The 4,675-nt window shown below is 51.4% G+C and overlaps 1 protein-coding gene across 1 annotated transcript in view; it reads left to right on the top strand.

The window, feature by feature from the left end:
* The first annotated feature begins 48 nt into the window (after positions 1-48).
* The window catches only part of ARHGEF6 (Rac/Cdc42 guanine nucleotide exchange factor 6), a 96,750-nt gene continuing 92,123 nt past the window's right edge, over positions 49-4,675 (top strand). The window contains exon 1 of the mRNA XM_040468546.1: positions 49-367. The gene's annotated coding sequence lies outside the window, so the exon portion shown is untranslated. The remainder of the gene's footprint in view (positions 368-4,675) is intronic.

Here is a 4,675-nt window from a genome sequence, read left to right as displayed (position 1 = left end):
TACACCACTGACGCTCTTCCGATCTAACGTCAGTGGTGTAGGGGCAGGGAGAGCGGCACGGAGTTTGGAGACGGGCGCCCCCTCCTCGCCCGCGTTCGGGAGCAAAGTTGCAGCCGCCCCTCCCCGCCCGGGCGAGCCGAGCCCCAGCTCTCCAGTTTCGCCCGGGTGGCGGCCGCGCTCAGCGCAGGGTCCCAGCTCCGGCCGGGGCGCGCGGTTCCCGCAGCCTTGGCACGGGCTCGCCCGCCCGCTCGCCGGCCCCGTGACTCGCGAGGGCGAGCCGCTTCCAGGAGGAGGCGGCGGCGGCGGCGCGGCCGGAGTGAGCGAGCGAGCGAGCAGCGGGAGGAGCAGCGGGCAGCGGCCGAGCCAGGTGACCTGCCTGGGGGCTAGGGGTCAGGGGAAGGGGAGAGCGCGAGGGCCGGGGTGGTGCCGCAGGACCGGGGTTGCAGAGGAGCCGCCCTTCCTCCCCCTGCCGTGGCTCGCAGCCCCGGCCGCGGGGTCGGTGCTGGGCCAGGGCCTGGCGGTGCCCTGGGATCCCGGGGGCCGGGAGCGGGGGGGCGGGGGGCCGAGTGCGCGGAGCGAGGACGCGCCAAACTTAGGGGCGAGTTGTCCGGCCCTGGCCGCCGGGTTTGCGGCGGACGGGAGTCCTTCTTCCCCCCCCCCCCCCCAACCAGGGCGGGAGTCAACAGCACTATTTTCGATACTAATTTGATGCCTCCCCCCTCCCCACCCCCTCAGTCCCGGGCATCCGCACGTTTGGGGATATCTTTGGCGTCGAGTACACAGGTCTGTCGCAGGAAGGGTTTGTGGCTGTACTCTACAAGGTGTACCAACGTGCCCGTAGTTAATTTCGAGTTTTCATTTTCCAGTCATTTAGGAACCCAACAGGTATTTGAGCTATTTCGTTTCTTAGCTCTCGAGTGGAGAGCCCTCAAGTTTATCTCTGTCTCTTCAAAAACCTTGTTTTCATTTCTTGGTTTGTTATTGTTTGGGGCTATAGGGGTGACTCACATGATTTGTTTTTCTTTTCCTAACGTGTAGCGGGAATAAAAATAGAATACGGGAATATATTTGTCTATGCGGCTACTTAGCTTTTTGTGAATAAAAAGCTTTATATAACCTAAAAACCATCACCGAAACGGGTAGATCTCGGTTGAGGTTCTGCAAAGTATTAATAGTTTAAACTGCAAGATCCTAAGGTGCAAACTGCCTTTCTAACTACTATTTGCCTGGAAAGCCCACAATTTGTCCTTGAACTTCCTATCTTAATTTTGACATTGACCACGGTAAGGGGAGCTGGCATGACATCATTTGCTCCAGCCACGGTCCTGGTGTTCTGTGACTGAGGGCACCTCTCTCCAAAACGTAAGGCCAGGGCCTGCCCTTGTACTTCAGCTGAGGCATTTCCAAGGATTTCTCTGAAGCAAAGTATTATGCTACATGCCAGGCGGTACCGCAGTTCACTCTTACATAAGCCGGCTCCAGGCTCTGGGTGTGTGCTTGGAGCAGTTCATATCAGAGAGTTCTCAGTCTCCGGGGGTGGTGGTGGTTGGTGATTGGAGTTTGGAACAAAGTGAAATTTGCAGCTTGGATTCTCAGCTTGGGTTTCTTTGCTGCTTAATTTTTCAGAATGTCTTGTACTTAACCTTATCTGAAACTCGCCGTGCCCTTGTAGAAGCGTGTAGGAGAGGTGGCATTACTTTTCATTTGCCGGAGAAACGGAAAAGTTAGTTCACCGAAGTCATACAGCTTACCCGTGGTAGCGTTAAAGCTCCAATATAGATCTTCTGCTCTCCACCCAGGATTTTGTTTGGTTTGTTTTTACTAATAGAGGACATTTTAAAGCTAAAAAAAAATTTTTTTTTAAGTTTATTTATTTTGAGAGGCAGAGAGCAGAAGAGGAGCAGCGAGAGAGAGAGAGAGAGAGAGAGGGAGAGAGAGAGAGAATCTCAGGCAGGCTCCGTGCTGTCAGCGCAGAGCCTGATGCGGGGCTCGAACCCACGAACCGTGAGATCATGACCTGAGCCGAAACCAAGAGTCAGATGCTTAACCGACTGAGCCACCCAGGCACCCCTAAAACACTCTGATACAAAAGTGTTTCATTTGGCACATTTCATGGATGGTACGTCTTCTGAGCTACTCATTTTTTCGATTCTTTCTGCCAACTCACATCTTGGCTTTGTCTTTGCTCGCACAGGGCTGGCGCTGTGCTTAAGGGTGAGGACAGGAGTAAAGCTTTCCAAAGGAGGGTCTGTGGTTGTTGTATGTATCTGCTGTCTTTGTCCTCCCCATGCATCTTTGGGGACAGCAGGTGCTGAATAGAGTCAGCAAACCAGGGCCCGGAAATGTCCGATATTGGTTTGACATCATCAGTCCAAGTATAATATTACTTCAGTCTTTACAAAGAAACTCATTCAGGAGGAGAAATTGGAGAGCGCGAATGTGGTTCCTTTACAGCGGCCTGCTCATCACCGTGCTTAGGAACTTAAGATGCAAAGGAGGAAAAGGAGTGGAGTGCCTACCGCTTCTCCAGCACCTACTGTGTTCTAGGTACTGTGCTAGGTACTTTAGGCATATTACCTTGTTTAATCCTCCCGACAGTCCTGGCAGGGAGGTGGTGTTGTGCCCATTACACAGTGGAGGAAACTGAGGTTTGGGGATGATCCAGGCAAATGCGCCAATCAGAACGGCGCTGCTGATGGGCCTTACTCCAGGGCTCATTCCCTTTGCCATGTGCCAGGCTGTCCCCACAAAGGAGCTATTGATAAATATAGGAACACCAAGCTGCTTGGCTTTCAGATATGGCCGGACATCAGAGCCACCTGGGCGCTTCTAGAAAATACAGACATTGTGGTCCCCCCAACCCCCCTGCTGAGCTTAATTGGCCTGCGGTGAGGCCCAGGCCTAGGTATTTCTTCTTCTTTTTTTTTTTTAACGTTTAAATAAATTTGGTATTGAAATATTACATGAGTTCAGGAAACCACACAAATCCTAAGTATACCGTTTGACGAATCTTTACGAATTGAACACATCCGTATAATCAGCACACCAATTAAGAAACACAACATTGGGGCGCCTGGGTGGCTCAGTGGGTTAGGCATCCGACTTCAGCTCACATCGTGATCTCGCAGTCCATGGGTTCGAGCCCCACCTCGGGGCTCTGTGCTGACAGCTCGGAGCCTGGAGCCTGCTTCGGATTCAGTGTCCCCCTCTCTCTCTGCCCCTCCCCCCACTCACCTTCTGACTCTCTCTCTCTCTCTCTCTCGAAAATAAATAAACATAAAAAAAATTAAAAAAAAAAAAGAAACACAACATTATCAGCACCCAGAAACCACCTTCAGTGCCCCTTCCCAGTCACCACCCCTCACCAGCGGGCCCCACGGCCCTGACTTCTAAGACAATAGATACATTTTTTTTTTCTGCTTTGGCACATTATATGAGTGGAATTATACAGCGTGCACTCGTTTATATAAGGTTTCTTTCACTCAGGGTAACATTTGTACAAGTCACCCACGTTACGGATACTAGTGGCTCGTTCTTTTCATTGCTGGTACTGTCCCATCATGTGGACGTCTCATGGTTGGTTTATCTGTTCACCTGTTGATGGACATCTGGGTGGCTTCCAGGTTTTGGTTGCTGTGACAGTGCTGGCCTCGGGCATGTCTTCTGGTATGCGTTTCTGTGGGGTTTGTACCTACGGATGGCACAGCTGGGTCATCGGGTAGGTATATGTACAGCTTGAGTAGGTACCGCCCGACAGTTTCCCAAAGGCACCGTGTCTTGTAATTGTTTTGTTTCGAGAGGTGCCCCCAGTCGTTCCAATGTGCAGCCAGATTTGAGAACCATTTCCGTGGTGTGTCTAGAGTTCAGCAGTCTAGCAACCTCCAGGGTCCGTCACCCAGCTGAGAACTGTAAAGAAAGACATGCCAAGCTTCTTCTCTGCCGGATTGGGGAACTATCACTCCCATTCTCGTAATCCTTTGTGCCAAGCTATCTTTTTTTTAACTCAAAAAATGTTTATTTATTTGGCAGAGAGAGGAGCACGAATGGGTGAGGGGAAGAGAGAGAGGGAGAGGGAGACAGAGAATCGTAAGCAGGCTCTGCCCTGACAGCTCAGAACCTGACCCGGGGCTCGAACTCACCCACTGTGAGATCACAGCCTGAGCTGAAACCAAGAGTCACATGCTTAACGGACTGAGCCACCCAGGCGCCCCTGGGCCAAGCTGTCTTAATGCTGATGGGCCATTCTCACTATGGGGAACTGTGGACACGTTGATCTCTCTCCTAGTCTTGGTTCTGCTCGAAGGCAGGAACCTGGGTTTGATCATTCTTATAATCCCAGCCCTCCGTTTAACAGGTACGCATAGCAGGTACTCAGGAACTGTTTATGAAGTGAGTGATCAATAGAATGACTGAACTGTGAGGGAAAGTCTGGGCTGCAAAGAGATACCGCATCGTTGCCTTAAGGCTTACGCACTCTATTCCTGGGAGACTGCTTCAGGATCTCACTCGGAGCCTGATGACTTTTACTTATCTAACTGAGCTCGTTGGCATTATGGGTCATCTGGTTGCTCATCCCTAAACGGATTGGAAATAGAAAATTAGATTAGATGAGATAAGGTTTGTGGAAGCACTTTGTAAACTGGGGAACAGCATCTGGATAGAAGGTCGTGATAAA

Source organism: Herpailurus yagouaroundi, unplaced genomic scaffold (assembly GCF_014898765.1).
Source record: "Herpailurus yagouaroundi ecotype Mexico unplaced genomic scaffold, PumYag 67702, whole genome shotgun sequence".
NCBI classification, from domain to species: domain Eukaryota; kingdom Metazoa; phylum Chordata; class Mammalia; order Carnivora; family Felidae; genus Herpailurus; species Herpailurus yagouaroundi.
Note: the sequence above shows the minus strand (reverse complement) of the source record. Positions and strands in the feature narration are given on the sequence as shown.